General features: G+C 27.8%; 2 non-coding genes and 1 pseudogene across 2 annotated transcripts; all 3 read left to right on the plus strand.

Moving 5' to 3' along the window:
• Nucleotides 1-74, plus strand: Trnan-guu (transfer RNA asparagine (anticodon GUU)). The gene has a single exon. It is a non-coding gene; the product is annotated as a tRNA-Asn (tRNA).
• Nucleotides 75-2,277: 2,203 nt separating this feature from the next.
• Nucleotides 2,278-2,559, plus strand: LOC145839642 (small nucleolar RNA U3; annotated as a pseudogene).
• Nucleotides 2,560-16,942: 14,383 nt separating this feature from the next.
• Trnak-cuu (transfer RNA lysine (anticodon CUU)) lies at nucleotides 16,943-17,015 on the plus strand. The gene has a single exon. It is a non-coding gene; the product is annotated as a tRNA-Lys (tRNA).
• Nucleotides 17,016-17,940: the final 925 nt, after the last annotated feature.

Genomic DNA, 17,940 nt, shown 5'->3' on the forward strand with positions numbered 1-17,940 from the left:
GTCTTTGTGGCGCAATCGGTTAGCGCCTTCGACTGTTAATCGAAAGGTTGGTGGTTCGAGCCCACCCGAGGACGTTCTTTTATTACATTTAGTTTTAAAGCATGAGTAAAATTTTTACACTCAGTGTCTTTTTGTACTTCAGATGTTTATTTATTCTTAGAGATTAATGTTTTTGATTTTGACTTCATCATAGTTTTATCTACTTGTATGATTAACATATGAATATAACGAGCAAAGATATAGCTATGTTTAATAACACTATATTAATAACATTTCAATAATAAGTAAGCAAGTCAGTATTTTAAAAGTAAAAAAGGAAGCTTGAAATGGGACTAGAATCCCTGACCGTTAGATTAAAAGTCTTACGCTCTACCGACTGAGCTAGCTGGGACTGAATGTGATTATTTTATTCTATCAATTAAATTGAAGATCTTAAAACATTTATTTTACAATGTTTTGTATAATAATTATTTTGAATAAACTTACATCACGAGCTGGTGATTTAAAGTTTTACTAACTACAATTACTTAATAACTACAATTTTTTTAATGTAGCTTCTGAAAACTACTGATAATTCGTACAAATAGCGTAAATAGTGTTAAGAAAAAACGATTTAACTTGCTCCATTTATTTAGATCAGGAAATTGCAAATTCGTTTTCATGACCTTCCACCTAGCATAAATTAAAAAAATATTGCCCACCGTTTTAGTTATCGCCCCTTAAATTCTTAACTACCCATTTGTTTATTTTTAGCGCTGACTAGTTTTTGCCTTCTAATAGCAAAATTATAACTAAGACACCGATATCACATACATTACAAAATCCTGCTTTTTATCTTACAGAAAAATAGAACAAAATAAATGTAATGTATAGTTTAAAAGTTTACATACATTTCTGACAGCAACTCAATAGACCATTTAATTATTTTTTCCTCTTGCGCAACTTAATAGAGCATTTGAACGCGAATTTATATGTTTTTTACAGCAATTTGATATAACATATAATTTTTTTCCGACAGCAATTTAATAGAGAATTTAAATGCGAATTTATATATTTTTTACAGCAATTTGATACAACATATAATTTTTTCCGACAGAAATTCAATACAGAGTTTGAACACGAATTTATATATTTTTACAGCAATTTAAGATAAAAATATTTTTTTCTGACAGCAATTTAGTAGATAACTTGAACGCGGAGATCCTTCTGACAATGGTTAAATACGTCAGCATGGATCTAGGTTGGATCAGATCCACTATCATCTACATCACAATTCAAAAAACCCCAAACACTACAGTTCGTATTTGTAATAACCTTAAGTAAATTATATTATGAAGTTTACTTGGAATTATATGTGTGCAAAATTAAGAAAAAATTTGAAGTTTTTTATAAAACAAATAATTGATTACCAAAATAAAAGTTACTTTGAAAAAAATAGAGTACGTACATTTATTATACTTATTTGTGCTCCTTGTGATTAATTTTATCTTAATTTATAAGTTTAGTTTTTTTAACCAACCTAAACATAATATTATTTTTTAAGTTGTAAAATAACGAAATTTTTCAACACAGTAAAAATTTATACACTCTTATAAAATATAGTATAACAAAACCAATTAATGAATTGAAATAATACAAGAATAATTTACTGTAGTTATCATGCAAGTAGATTGAAGACAGACATGAAAAATGTTAATGTAAGCTCAAAAATCACTTAAACATTTAGATAATAATTAATCATCGATAAACAGAAAGTTAAAACAAAAATTATTCAATAAAACAACAGAAAAAGTACAATTTTTTTAAGGAATAAGCTGCAAAGGGAGAGGGCTGTGATTAGTAAAGCGGTCATATGGTGTACTTAATTACATTTCACGAGTAATTCTAGACTTACACTAGGTGTTCTTATAGCAAAAAAAGGTTAATTTTACGGGATTTTTGAAACTTATACTAGATATTAGTTTATTAGGTATTTTATGTTGGGTTTGTAATAAGTGGAAGTGATCTTTTTTATAGTTTTTGAAAAAGGGGTATTTATGAAGTTGAGTTTATTTGGAGCTCCTGGTTTAGTACAACCAGTTAACACTTGAAACAGTATTTATAATTTCTGAACAAGAAATTTAACTTCAAATGTGACAATTTATTGTTCTTTCATTTGTGTTTAATTTTTATAAGTGACGTCACATTTTAACTCTCTCATTTGGTTCATAGTTTGTACACCCCTGCAAATTGTAACTTCAAATAATTGTATATACAAAAATCGATTCTTATAAAAGATAGATCATACTTTTAGGGATCATTTCTAAAGTGTGTGTCTCACGAACGTTATTTAACAATGACTGTCAACCTCTCACGATGATGAATTGTTTCGAGGTTCTCTGAGCAGGAAGATGACTTCAGCTAGCTGGAAGTCGTAACTACTGTACCGCTGTTGTCAAGGCATTTCAAATAATATGGCAACCCTGGAGCAGGAAAACGGTATCAGCTCGTTGGATGTTGTGATGACTGTTCCACTGTTGTCAACGCAACAGTGGAGGGGAATCTCTATTTCTGAGTGATACTAACAAGCCCTTAGGGGTTTATTCCGTAAGTAGCTTAATCAGCATTTAATATAAACCGGGAAACTGGCCGCTTTAAAACTTGTAACGATCATTGAACACCCATTGCCGAATTCGACCAGTATAAATGTTTAAACTCTATAGTGAAGTATTGTGCTGAAATAATTTAAAACGTTGGTAAAAATTACTTTTTGGACTTGACCATTTTTAATACATATGTTTTTGATAATATGCTAAGTAAAATGTTCCCGGGCTGCGTTGGTGAGAACCACGAATCTTAACCACTAGACCAACTGTTAGGCCGCCGATATGTTTTGTAATAAATTCTCTTATTTGCTGCATAATGAGCAAGGGTGTTAACTTTTTTGGTGAAACTTTATTAATGTAGAATTAATTATTGTTTTACGGTATAAACGGTTTTGAAAAAGTTTATGAAAGCATTTATTATAATAATTTATAAATTTTAAATAGATTGTAAAAACTAATTTTCACTAATTTATAAAAATACATAATTATTTGTCATCTTTTCATAACCCTCTTAATACAAGTAATTACTGTTTGTCATATTTTCGCACAAACAAAACGTAAGTAACCATACTTTCTCAGATCTCTTTCACCATATTTTCACAGGTTACATAAACAATTTCATCATATTAACACAGAAACTTAACTTTCTTTTCATACTTTCACAGGTACGTTACAAAGCAGCTGCTGGGTTTTGATCTGCTCTGGTGGACGCGAGAATAACTTCCTTTCCATGGATAAATTGGTTGGTACGGACCCGCGCGAGATAGAAACGCCACCGACAATTTTCGGCAACAATCTGCGAGAGTCGATACCAAATTACATGATGCATTTCAACCAAGTATGTTGTTGAAATGATAAATTTGTTTGTATTTTGTGGTGTTAAAATGGTATTTATTTTGTTTTGACAAGTTTTTTACATTATTTAACACCCAAAAAAATGTTTCTTTGAGTAAAAACTATACTCTGGTATGGTACCATGACAATTTAAATTCTAACAAAGATTTTTATAGTACCAAATATCTTAAAGTAATTTAAATTAAAAGAAAAAGAAAGAAGTTGTAATGTAGGTTTTTATAATTCTAATGGTAAAATAAAAATATTTACATTAGAACTATCTGAACTATAAAAGATTGAACCTTCGTTCATCCCTATAATATAAGGCAAATTAATATGTTTTTAGTAGTGATGTACCGGACTCACTATCCGGGTCCGGCCGGATATTGCCATTTTTGTCTGATATCTGGATCCGGCCGGACTCTAATTTGAAAAAAAAGTCCGGATCCGGTTCCGGCCGGATTCTGATTTGAAAAAAAAGTCCGGGTCCGGTTCCGGCCGGATTCTAATTTGAAAAAAAAGTCCGGGTCCGGCCGGACTCTAACAGAGATCCGGCCGGACCCGGATCTAGTTAGTAAAAATGGCATACTGAAAAGTCTTTTTTTCAAAAACAAACCCTGTGTAAATTAATAAGAGTCATTTTCGTCAGTTACAATAAAACACCTACCGTGATTGGCTCATTTTGTACACGTGACTAATTTACATTTGTTTACATTTAAACTGTGAAATAAACATTTCAGAAATGCAACTCTTTACATATGTTGTAAAATTGAAAACTTTGGAATGAATACTTGCATTATTTATTGTTTAAAGTTGAGCTCAGAGAATATTTAGAGTTAATACGGTTGAATGTACGAGCCAATGAGAATCATATGACGAAATGTTTCAAACTAAATACTTATGCAACAAAACATCAGAACATGACAGGCAGTTTATATGTAAGCAGTTAGTTAGTTTGGTGTGCAGCTTGAAGCAACAAAATACCTTGAACTTTTTTATGAATGCTTATTGTAAGTAGTGTTTTGTTTTAAAAGTGAATATTTCAACTGGTGTTTAATTATTTAAATATTTAAGCCAGGTTTATAGTTTAATAGTTTATTAAAAATTTTACAGTTTCTTCTTTACTAAAAGTTCTATTTAATTTTTAGTTTCTTGTTTTAAGTCTTTTGATATAGATTTAAATAGCTTCCAGTTTTTAAAGTGTTACCAAAGTAATTAATAATTTTGTATATGCTAGTATTTCTTGTTGTGTTTTATATAAAAGATTCATCACTTAAAACTGTCGTGTCTGATTATAGAAAGTAGTCTCAGCTAGAATTTAGTATTTGTTAGATATTAATTAAATAAGGTAGGATTTAATTATGATGGGTAGTACTAATAAGTTAAGTGTACCACAATCAGTCCACAACTTTACTACCAAATTGTCAACCTTTGCTAGCTGTTCTACTGATTATTAGATTAAAGTAGTTTTTTCAGTTTTTAAAAACCTCATTCTGACTCAGGCTTGTTTATACTCACTCTAGCTAGTTTTATTGACTTAAACAGTGGCAACCCTGCTAGTTTAAAATTTTTTTCAGTTTTTAAAAACCTCATTCTGACTCAGGCTTGTTTATACTCACTCTAGCTAGTTTTATTGACTTAAACAGTGGCAACCCTGCTAGTTTGAAAATTTTTGAGAATTTTAGAAAATCTTGTACTGCCTTAGGTTGTTTATAAAAACTCAAGCTAGTTTTCTTTTAAATTTTGAATAAGTTTGAACTGATCCAGTTTTCAATATTTGGTAATTTTCTAGTGTATTTTGTTCAAGAACTTGATTTTAGATTTTTAATTGTAAATAACACCTAAGTTTGTAAACCGTGTGGCTAGCTGTTCTACTTATTATTAGATTAAAGTTCTTTTTTTTTAGTTTTTAAAAACCTCATTCTGACTCAGGCTAGTTTATACTAGTGATGTAGCGGACTCACTATCCGGGTCCGGGTCCGGCCGGATATTGCCATTTTTGTCTGATATCCGGATCCGGCCGGATTCTGATTTGAAAAAAAAGTCCGGATCCGGTTCCGGCCTGATTCTAATTTGAAAAAAAAGTCCGGGTCCGGTTCCGGCCGGATTCTAATTTGAAAAAAAAGTCCGGGTCCGGTTCCGACCGGATTCTAACTTAAAAAAAAGTCCGGATCCGGGTCCGGCCGGACCCGAAATTGTGGGTCCGGTACATCACTAGTTTTTAGGTGTTAGTATATTTCAAGTTATGTGTTTAAACTTTTTGTAATGGTTATCTAAAGTACGTAATGTATAATTCATATATTATTTTAAATCATTTTATGAAGAATAAAATATAAATATTTTTATAAATTTTTTTGAAACTAACACTCTAGTATATTAGTCAACCACGTGCATATATTATGTTGGTAAAATTCGTGGTTTTATTTTCTTGATAATCTTGTTAGTATTTGTTCAGCTTAATTAATAAATTTTTTTTCTTCCCACAGTCAAAACAGCAAATGTTATATTGTTCAAAGATAAACTATAAAAATTCTTGCTTATATACACAATCACTAATTAGACTATTTGAAAACATTTTTGCTCTAGTCTAAAAGATAATATTATTAATAGATTTCTTATTGTCACTCATGCGTATATATAATGCATGATAAGTATATATGAATCAAATACATAAGCTAAAAAGCAAAGTTTTTCGAATTTTAGCAACATATTATTTGTAGACTTTAAAAAAATAAATTTGATTGATTAAAGAGATTTTTACCAGTTTTTAAGTAAAGTATCAATTCAAATAATAGATTGTATCAACTACGAATAAAAATCTCTCACAAGCCTACGTCATATACAAAAAACACAACCAATCGCTGCAAAAAGTAGTTAAAAAATTTGTAAATCTAGTGAGTGTTGTAAACGCCTCTTCCGAAAAAACCGTAATTTCAAACAGCTTTTAGTGGCTGTAACTTGACTTAATACTTTCATATACTTCATTTAACCTCAATTTTTAGTTAAGTATCTTTTTTAAAAAGTTCATTCAAAAAACCTATCTAAAACGAAAAGTTATAAACACGGGTTTATATTTAATTTCAATACATAGAAAGTATATGGGGTTAAATATAAATGAGCTCTTAAATATGTGGTCTCCAATTAATTGAACTAATCTGCCTGTATTACTTACTTAGTGGTAGCTTACAATGCTTAGGTTACAAATAATATGTATTACTTAAAGTAATTTATTCTTAAGTTATAAATGATAACACATTTAGAATCCTTGTAAATTATTTTATTAATAAAATTAAAAACTCTTTGAAATAAACTGTTATATATAACTTCATAAGTAAAATCTATAAAAAGTATTTACAACAGTGAAGAGACTAACAGTCTTGACGAAATAATCGTTACACAAAATAACTCACTGCGGTGTATTCTTTGATCGATGTTCTTAAATTCGTACCTACCTCACTGGACGGTAACCTCATTTGATGATGCGATTATCTCAACTTAGCGACACACTAGAGAGCAGGATGTAAAATTATACGCATATTTAAAAAACAAAGGCCGATATATAAGCATTGGGCTATTTTAAACTCCTTCAAATATCAATTAAGTTTGTTTTGATTTGCCAAAACGTCTGAAAACCTACGTCTAATGTTTATTATTTAAAGTTTTTAGTTCTAAAATAATTTCATTGTTAAAACTATAAAATGATGCATACCCTCAGAACAAAAGTTTTGTTCGACTAAGAAAAATTTTGCAAATTTTTAATTAAAGTATCAGTTCAAAAAACAGTTTTGACAAGGAGTACAGATCTCTCAAAACTCCACGTCATATACTAAAACCCACAACCAATAGTTGAAAAAAGTAGTATATATACCATAATTTTGACAAAAAATGGATGTTGTTTAAATTTTTTTCAGATAAACTATATCATCGTAAATTTCAAATGGCTCTCTAGCAACTTTTCCAATACTACTGAATTAAATTAATTGTGCTAAATTGCGTTTCTAGAAAAATATGCATTTTGGAATTTTAGATAACACCGATTTATTACTTTTGCCTTTATAATTAAGTTCACATCTTTTCTGTTATTTTTTCGTCAAGTTACATGCAGAAGTTTTATTTTATGTTTACGATTTTATTGCTTAATATAAAAAGCCTTAAATTGAACGTAAATATATCATAAAGTGTATGATACAGGTACTTATTTATTTCATCATACATTCACAGGTACTTATTTATTTCATCATACATTCACAGGTACTTATTTATTACATCATACATTCACAAGTACTTATTTATTTAATCATATTTTCACAGGAACGTTACTAAGCAGCTGCCGTGTCTGTCGTTTTCATCTTTTATCTGGTCAACGCGGAATAACTTCCATAAAGTAGCTGGTACGAACCCGCGCGAGAAATAAATCCCATAAAGTGGTCAATAATTTCGGCAACAATTACCTGATACAAGTCAACCAAGTATGTTGTTACATTGAAGTTTTGTTGTATTCTGGGTTGCCAAAAAATCTGAAACCTGTAACTGAAACCTGGAATTTAGGTTAAAGAACCTGTAAAAACCTGAAACTTCAAACAAAATAACTAAAACACCTGGCAATTTAAAGAAGTTTTACATGTTAAGTAATCAGTTTTCAATTATATACAAAAAATTAATCGTATAAAAAAATTATAATTAATGATTATTTTTACTAAAAACACATTTAAGGTAGCTTAAAAATATATGTTGTATTATTGTTAAAGACAGTTTTTTACCTTAAATTTTTATTTTTTATTGAAAATGGACTAAAAACATGTTCTTTAAAAACCAGGAAAAGTTAATAAAAAACCTTGGCAACCATGTGTATCATAATGGTGTTTAGTTTAAACTGTAAAATTTACACTGTTTTTGACACCCAAAAAATACTTCTTTGAGTAAAATCTTTACTTTAGTATGGTTACTTATTAATTCGAATTCTAATAAATTTTTAAGAACCCATTTATCTAAAATTAGTTATGTGTTATCTATAACATGTTTTATGTTCAAATTTTTTGTTTTTTCTATAACGTCTATTTAAAGTACAGAATGTTTAATTTATAAGGGATTTAAAATTGTTTTATAGAATATAAAACTAAAACAGTTTTAGAGACATTATTGAAACTAACACTCGAATATATTAGTCACAGCCACGTGCAAATATTATGTTGGTAAAACTCGTGGTTTTATTTTTTTCATAATCATATTAGTATTGTTGTGCTAAATTAATTAGTTCTTTTAAAAATATTTTTTAACAGTCAAAACAGCAAATGTTATATTATTCAAAGATTAACTTAAAAAATTCTTGCTTATACAAATAACACATGATAAGTATATATCATCAAATACAAAAGTATCACACGCTAAAATGCAAAGTTTTTGCAACATAATGTTTATAACGTTTCTTAAGCGAACGTTCTGTTTATTTCAAGAAACACTTGCCAACTTTTGATTGAACTATCAGAGTATAAAATACAGTAAACTGTGGGTTGAGTAAGCAATTTTAGCCTAAAGTGCTGTGTTCAAAATGAAAACTATTCGGAGGCAACAATAGGTTTCTTATGGGAGGCGCAAACTAAAACAGAAAAATAGATATACTTCACTAAAAATCTATCTTCTCCTACGTTTTTTGAGATAACTACCTTAAATTTTCAGGACATGTTCTTTGATATATTTAAAAAATTCTGTCGAAAGGAATTTTTTTAAAATAAAAATTTTATATAAAAAATAACCAAAAAAGACAGTTTTTTTTAATTATTTCTAGTTATTTGCCTTTTTAGTTTGCGCCTCCCATAAGGAACCTATTGTTTCCTCCGACTTTGACCGGCTATATATTAAAAATTACCTTGAGTTTTTTAAATCTATAAAATGCATCTTGTAGTTTAGTAAAAACTATATAAAATAAGATCAAAAACCAAAAAAAGGGTGCTTACCCCCCTATGCCCTTAACAGTTGATCTCTCAAAAGTACTTGTAATGTATTTATAACACAAACATTAGCTGCAACAAGTATTATAAATACGATCCCATCCGTTTTAGAAATTTAATGGACACCTACATCCCTACTTTAGTTGGACTTGCTTTTTCAAAAATTTTAAGACTTCATCTTACCGTTAGCTCACATATTTCTGCTGTTAGTTTAAATTTAATTCAATTTCGTTCATGCAAAATTATAAAATTGAATTTTTTTTGTAATCTATTGTCTGTTGTACTTCAAAGCTGGTTAGCCATATAATTTCATAATTGTCGGGTTTATAACTTTCATAATAAGCAATAATTTGGCTCCATTGCGATTTCCTACAATTTGATTTTTTTTGTTTATTTAAAGGTTGTAAATACTTAACATATACTTAATTGTTCGTGTGTTGAGATTAAGTGCAACGTATATAGAAAATAGTTTGAATCCTAGAAGGTTTCAGTTTTAATTACATAGCTTTGAAAGCAAACTTCAATAGGTCGAAAAATTTGGTTAACAACTATACCTTTCAGTATACGCGTTTTATAATTTACCAATGAAACCAAATAATTATATTTATCGCCAACTAAATGAAAATTATTACATTATTTACAAACTTCTATAGACGGAAAGATATGGAGATAATGTGAGTGAAATAGAAATTTCAATAACTCTGACGAACGCTTCTGACCAGGGTTGCCAAAAAACCTGGAATTTGAGAAAATTTGAAAAGAAAAACTGGGAAATCCAGCAATTTTGACAGGTTTATTATGTTGAGTATAAATACTTCTGTTTGACACAAAATATATATCATAAAGATACAAAAAATCTTCTCATCATCAAATTTTTTTTATTAAAAAACACATTTCGAGTAGCTTTACAGTATCTTTTCAAATTTTTTTAATACTATTTAACTTAGTTTTTTACCTTAAACTTAATTTTAAACTAAAAGTAGATCAAAAACGTATACTTTTAAAATTTTTGCAAAAACATTTGGCAACCCTGTTCTGATATGAAAAATAGTAAATAAAACACCTGTTTCCTTTTGATTAGTTGGTATTTAATATTATATTTTAAAATTAATAATAGTTTGTTGTTGGCAATCTAAAAAAAATGTATGTATTTCGTCCATACTTATGTTAGGGGTAAGGATTACAGCATTTTTTTGTCATACTGTAAAATTCAAATATAAACATATGTACTGGATGTGTTTTTACTTCATTAAGAAAAACTAAAAAAATTTTGTATTGATTTAAAGCCCAAAAATCACATATTTTTTGACTTTTCGACTTAGATAATAATAAAGTCACTTATACATGCCCTAGACTTATAATTTCAGACTTATAAAAAATTAAGACAAAAATAAATTGAAAAGATAATAAAAAAAACTAAAAAACCAAGAGTTAGGTGTAACAGTGATAGTTAAAAAATGTATTGATAAAAAAATTAAACACCGACTAAAGATACGAGTTAGAGGTAAGAGCGGCAAAAAATATATAATAATAAGGAAGAAAAAAGTTACCGACCAAGGGTTATAGGTAATAGTGATAGTAAAAAGGAATAAAAGTAAAAATTAAAAGAAATTTACCCGTGCAAAAGTGACTTTTTGCAAATTACAATAAAATTAAAAGCATATACAGAATTTTTTTATAGCTAATTATGTAAATAACAATTTATCTCTCAAAACACTACGTCATATAAAAAAAAACACAATCATTAGCTTCAACAACTAATTTATGAAGTTTTAAAATTGAACTAACATTCTTTTCTACCATACTCCGTATCCGGCAATTGCATAATTTCAAACAGCTTTCTAGTAGCTGTAACTTTTCCAAATATATAGCTAACCGCAAAATAATGCTAGTTCCGAAGAGACAGATCACTTATAACTTAAGTTGCAAGTTTTTACTTCTGTAGCTTAATTTGTATCTTTCAGTTTGACATATGCCAAATCGTTTGCTGCAGTTTTTGAGATTTTGGCATTGTTTTAAGTTTACATTTTTATTTTTAAATAAAAAACTTGACCAATCAAAATATTTTTTCAGCTGTAGGTTCGAATTGAATTGCACTTTGCTAAATAATAAAAAAAAAACTATACAAAAAACAATAAAACACTATGACGTAATTATTGAACATTGTAGAGTACAACAATTTTGCACTGAATGTTTGTACTCTACAATGTTTAATAATTACGTCATATTGTTTTTTATATTTTTTCTCATAACTTTTGTATAATATCTATTCTTTCAAGACTTTATTGTGCAAACTAAATTTCGGTCAAAGACCTCGTCAGTGCCTATATCAATGAATAAGTATTATTTAATTTCTTCTCTTACAGTTGGTATCTATTTGTATGTTTTGTAAAAACCAAAACATACAATAACTTTTGTATTATTGTTTAGCAAAGTGCAATTCACTTCGAACTGCTAATGATTAATTATTTTTTTTATGAAACATATGTTCTGTTGTTTGTAAACTCGAATTTTCTCAATAAATTACTTTAAAGTCCTTCAACAAGGGCTCTGTGGAAAGTGATTCAGTTTATATAATCACATTATTTTCTATATACATTCATAGGGTAGCTGACTAACTGCACGAGTGCACAAAATTGCACAAAGATACTTTTGCACGAAGACACTTTTGCACAAGCAGACAATTTTGCAGGTGTTATTTTTTTTTATTTCAATTTTTTTTTATTAATTTTATAGTCTATTCTTTTTACTATCACTGTTAACCCTAACCCTTACCCTCGGTCGGTAAGTTATTTTTATTGTTTTTAGTTTTTTGAAATAGTTTTTTCTTGTTATTTTTTTATTATCACTGTTATCCCTAAACCTTACCCTCGGTCGGTAGCTTTTTTTAAAATTAATTAAATTTTATTTTAAAATTTTTATTGGTTATTTTTATTATCAATGTTACCCCTAACCCTTACCCTCGGTCGGTAGCTTTTTTTTCTGTTATATATTTATTTTTTTCTTTCGGTATTTTTTTTATTCGCGTGCAAAAATGTAACCCGTATAAAATCGTCTTTGTGCAATTTTGTGTCCTCGTGCAAATTTGGCTTCGTGCAATTTAGTAACTTCGTGCAATTTTGTGCGATTTAGACCTGTTTCCACATTTAAAAATATACATACAATTTATACATATTGTGTATATATATATATATATATAATTTATTGAAATGACGATTTTAAAAATACTGGAACATATGTTTCATAAAGACAAAAAAGATTGTCTTTATCTTCAGCCAGTTCAAATTTAAAATTAAAAGCACTTCGGTAAACAAAGATGCAAAAGTTTACAAAAAAAACAAAAACAATATGACGTAAGAATTGAACATTGTACATTACAAATATTCAGTACAAAAATCGATCTACCTAATTATGAAACATATATTCCAGCATTTTTAAAATCGTCAATTAAATAAATTATTTAAAAGCCCTTCAAGTGGGCTCAGTAGAAGGTGTTCAAGTTTGAACATTAACCTTAGTTTATATATATATATATATATATATATATATAATTAAGTTATTTAACTTAATAAAATAAATTTTTCACACTGAGCCCACCTTGAGGGCTTTGAGTTTTGCATCTTTAAATAAACTTTATATATATATATATATAAATATATTTATTTATTTAATTATATAAAAACTATAATTCATACAGCTGTTTCACACATTGAAATGTAAAATTTCATGTGATCTTCAGTGAGTTGTAGCTCGAACCCACGACCGTTGGATTAAGAGTCCAACGCTCTACCGACTGAGCTAGCCGGGCACGTTGTAGCGGAACTTTATTGATTTTTTAAAGCCTTTAAGACGATGCTATGACGTAATAATGCACTGATGTTAAATAGGGCTCGTCCGGGATTTGAACCCGGGATCTCTCGCACCTACTAAGACCAACAAGCCCTTTTTCCTGTTAAATCTTGTTTGGATTCTATATCTATCAGGTATTATGACGTAGTATTAAAATGTGGTCGTGGTATTTCTAAAACTATCGTGTTACTGTTATATGCAGGCAGTTTTTTGTTTTAATGTAATTAATAGTACTAGTCGTCAAAGCTTATATTGTCTACCTAAAAACTAGAAACTCGAACACAGTTTATCTGCATACTAAATACTTACTTTATGTATAACTTAAATGACTAAAGTGGTTGTAGTGATATACTTATTAATTTGTGGTTTGCTTCTGAGCTAGTTGTCTTACATATAGAAAGAAATAAAATTTTGTCACTTATTAACAAATCTGTTTCCATTAAAAATTATTTTACTAAGTGAAAATTTCAAATTTCGAAATTCATTAATTAATCATTAAATTTACTAGTAAAAACTGATAATATATAATTAGAATAGAAAAATAAACTTGCAAAGAAACAAAAATGTTATGCAAAATGTGTATTGTCGCCAATTATTTCCAGTGCATAACATAAAATAACCCTTATTTATCGTTATTCTGTTTTACTCATATTTGATTAACCACAACAAAATAAATACTTGCGTACTTTATACTTTAAAGGTGGCAATTAAAGTTCTCAACTTAAATAAAATAAAAGGAGATTGATCAATAAAAAATTTTAAATTTTTCTATTTGATTTGAATTCTATTTCTAATTCTATTTGAATAAGATTTTAAGCAACTGAAGATCTCGTTTTTCAAACGAGTGAAACATTGTTATGTCTAATAAAATTCAAAATTTATTATTAAATAAATACTTTACTGAGTAGTTAAGTATTTAAACTTAATTTAATAAATCTAGAAATTATTATAGTTTTAATAGACAGGGTTGCCAAAAACCCCGAATCCTTGAATTTGAATATTTAAGCAAGAAACTTGGGTTTTTGAATAAAAATTACAAAATAACTAGGAAATTTTAACATTTTTTAAGTTTTATGTAGTAAAATATAAATTTGACACAAAAATCTATCATATAGTTGAATTTTTTTTGTCATCATCAAACTTTTTTATATATTAGAAACACATTTAAAGTAGCTTAACAGCATCTTTTCAGTGTTGTTATCTACCTAGCACAGTTTTTAATCTTAACCTTAGCTTTAAACTAAAATAGACCTAAATTTGGCAACCCTGAACATAATTAATGACCACTAAACTATTTATAAAAAAATTCTATTCTACAAATAAACTTATAAGTGAATATTGGTAACTTGCCTTACTCATAATGTTTTTACAATATTTTTTTCTTATCTACACAGTAGTTCTGAAGTAGTTAATAAAAATAACTAGAACAAATATAAATTAGGCGTATAAATATATATAAGTCAGGGTTTGTGCGCGTCAGGCTGAATCAGTTTTTTTATTTAAAAGTTTGAGAATCTCAGTTTTTCTCAGTTCAAATACTTGAAAATTTTTGATTAAAAAAATGGAGAAATCTTTTTAAGATCAAATTGAGATGTGAATTTGTTTCTAAATAAAGATTTAGTTATTAAAGACAAAATCAGTCAGTATTTGTAAAAAAAAATGCTTAAAACCTTTTGTTCAACCTCTAAAATTTTTTAAGTATCTTTATTATTTGGTTTTGAGTAGATTATATACGTCATAATTATGAGAATTCATAAAAAATAATACAATTTAAACATTACAGCTTAGTTCAACAACTGTTTGTTTGATTTTGTTTACATCAGCTATGTTTTTCAGTGCTTAGTTAGTTGAACTGTTTTAATTTCTAATTTAAAGGCTTTATACCAGATACTTTTTATATTAAAACTCTTAGCAGTTTGTACATATATTTAACTGTTTATTTAAAGTTAGTAGAAATATTCACAACACTAAAAATCAGCTTAAGATATAAGCACTAAATTTTGTGGGAGTACAAATTTTAGGTACTATTCGTTTTTCTTAACAAGCACAAAAAATTTAAGTTTTGTTTTTAATTCAAGTGTAAGCTTTGTAAATCTGATATGACATCAACAATCACTGTATTTATTTAGAGTTTGGGAGCTATAGTTATGTATAAATTTTAAGTATTAGTCAAAATACTATAATAAACATTTTTTACTTATTTTAATACTTGTGTAAGCATTTCATTTTAAATTTTAATAAAACACAACAATGCACATAGTTTTATTATAAATCTTCTGCTTATAATGTTTCTACTTAGTGCTTAATAAAATTGAACAATTGTGTTTAGTAATATATATTAAATTTTTACACTAGTAATAGATTAGATAAAACACATATTTTAAAAAACTTATCGCTGAATTTGTTATGTTAAGGGCATGGGGGGTAAATGCATCTTTTCACAGTTTAGTCTTGTTTTATTGAGTTATAACTAAGCTATGAATTGCTTTTTTCAGGTTTTTAAAGCTCAAAATATATTTGAGATAAAGCTGGTTGAAGCAGGAGACTACAATAGTACTAATCAAGACCCCCAAATACCTAAAATGACTTCTAAAGGGGATTTTCCTTACTTTGAAAAAATGTCAGGCTAAGTTGGTCTCAGTCAGGCTAAATGAAAAAAATTTTGCGCACGAACCCTGATATATGCATAGCACTTTTATTTCTAATGCCAAGTTATTTAATTATTCTTTTTTTTTAAGTTATCATTTGTACTATTAAATTAAATGATTAAGTGAATAAATTTCGTAGCTATAAGTTTTGCTTACTAATCTAATTTTCATTTTAATGCAAACAGAATTGTTAGCAAATGAGTGAGTTTTCCCATTTTATTTTTACATTTGAAAGGTTTGCCGAAAAACCTGGAATCCTAGAACAATCTAGAATTAAGGGTTAAAAATTATGTAAAACCTGGGATTTGAAAAATTTTTAAAAATACCTGAAATTTCAAACAAAAATCACTAAAAACTATGGAATTTTAAACAATTTTTATATATAGAATGATAAAATTTTGAATGAGTAAAAAAAATTTATCATGCTAAATTTTTTTGTATTATTTAAATTTTTGTTTATTACAAAACACATTAGCGTTACTGTATATTTTTAATATTTAAACTTAAATTTTTTACTAAAAATAAATAAAAATAATTGTACTTCCAAAAAACTAGAAGAAATTTAGAAAACCTGGAAAAAAATTTCAAAAACCTTTTGCAACCCTGATTAAGGAAAACTAGCTTAAAAATAAATCACAAATTCATAATTATATCACTACAACTACTGTTTTTGAATACCGTTTTACTTTAAATAAAAAGCATAGTAATTATTTTTATCATTTAAGTTATACATAAAGTAAGTATTTGGTATGCATATAAACTATGTTAGAGTTTTCAGGTAGACAATATAAACAGTGACGACTACTACTATTAATTACATTAAAACAAAAAACTGCCTTCATATAACAGTAGCACAAGAGTTATGGAAATACCACGACAACAGTTTAATACTATGTCATAATACCTGATAGATATAGAATCCAACCAAGACTTAACAGGACAAGTGGCTTGTTGGTCTTAGTGGGTGCGAGAGGTCCCGGGTTCAATCCCGGACGAGCCCTATTTAACGTCAATGCATTATTACGTCATAACATCGTCACAAAGGCTTTAAAAAATCAATAAAGTTCTACTACAACGTGCCCGGCTAGCTCAGTCGGTAGAGCGTTGGACTCTTAATCCAACGGTCGTGGGTTCGAGCCCCACGTTGGGCGCACCTTTTCACCATTTGTTGACAGCCCTAGAAATTATTTTTATTTTATATAGTATTTTTTTATAGTTTAAAACTTCACCTTTTATCTAACTTTTCAAAAAAAGCTGTTTGGTTTTAAAATTAAACGAATAAAATTGAATGACTATAATCGGTAGACCTTATTTGTGGTAGTCATAAAAGCTTTGTTTTAGCTTCAAATAAGCGAAAATTTCTTATTGCTTAATAATATTTAAAGTTGATAAATATTTATTTAAAATGCATTGTCCGGGAATCGAACTCGGGCCTCCCGCGTGGCAGGCGAGAATTCTACCGCTGAACCAACAATGCTTGTGAAAATGAGGGCATTATCACGTTTATAAACTTCAATTGCTCCTTAATGATGGTATCTGTTAACGGAATGCTCTTAAATACAAAATATAGTCAAATAAGATTGTTTTGATAAATTTCTAATTGGGTGTGTTTCTAAAATTAAACTGTATTGTAATTTTTTTCATTTAAAAACAAGAGCATTTTCATTAGCTGATATAGTTATTGTATACAAAATGATTATCAATCGATCTTGCTAACTAAAGCTTAAATAATTTTTGCACCAAACTTTAGTAATTAATAGTCATACTTACTTTTTGTAAAGAATTAATGGTTTTAGCTGGAAATATTAAAATAAGTTCATTTCAACAAAATAAAAACTTAAGTTTAGCATTACTAAATTTTACTTAAAAAAGTATATGAGTTTAAATTAAAATTCCACTTTTATTTACTTAAATGAAAATAAGTTTTGACGCAAATATTTCTTAAACTAAATACAACTTTTAAACTAAAGGAAAACAACTGAAATACTAGTTTCATTTTTAATTCATTATGGTTAAATTTTACTGTGTTTATTAAACCTTACCATTTACATTTATATAAATTTTATAATGTTCAAA

This window comes from Thalia democratica, chromosome 6 (assembly GCF_965202585.1).
Source record: "Thalia democratica chromosome 6, ktThaDemo2.hap1.1, whole genome shotgun sequence".
NCBI lineage: Eukaryota > Metazoa > Chordata > Thaliacea > Salpida > Salpidae > Thalia > Thalia democratica.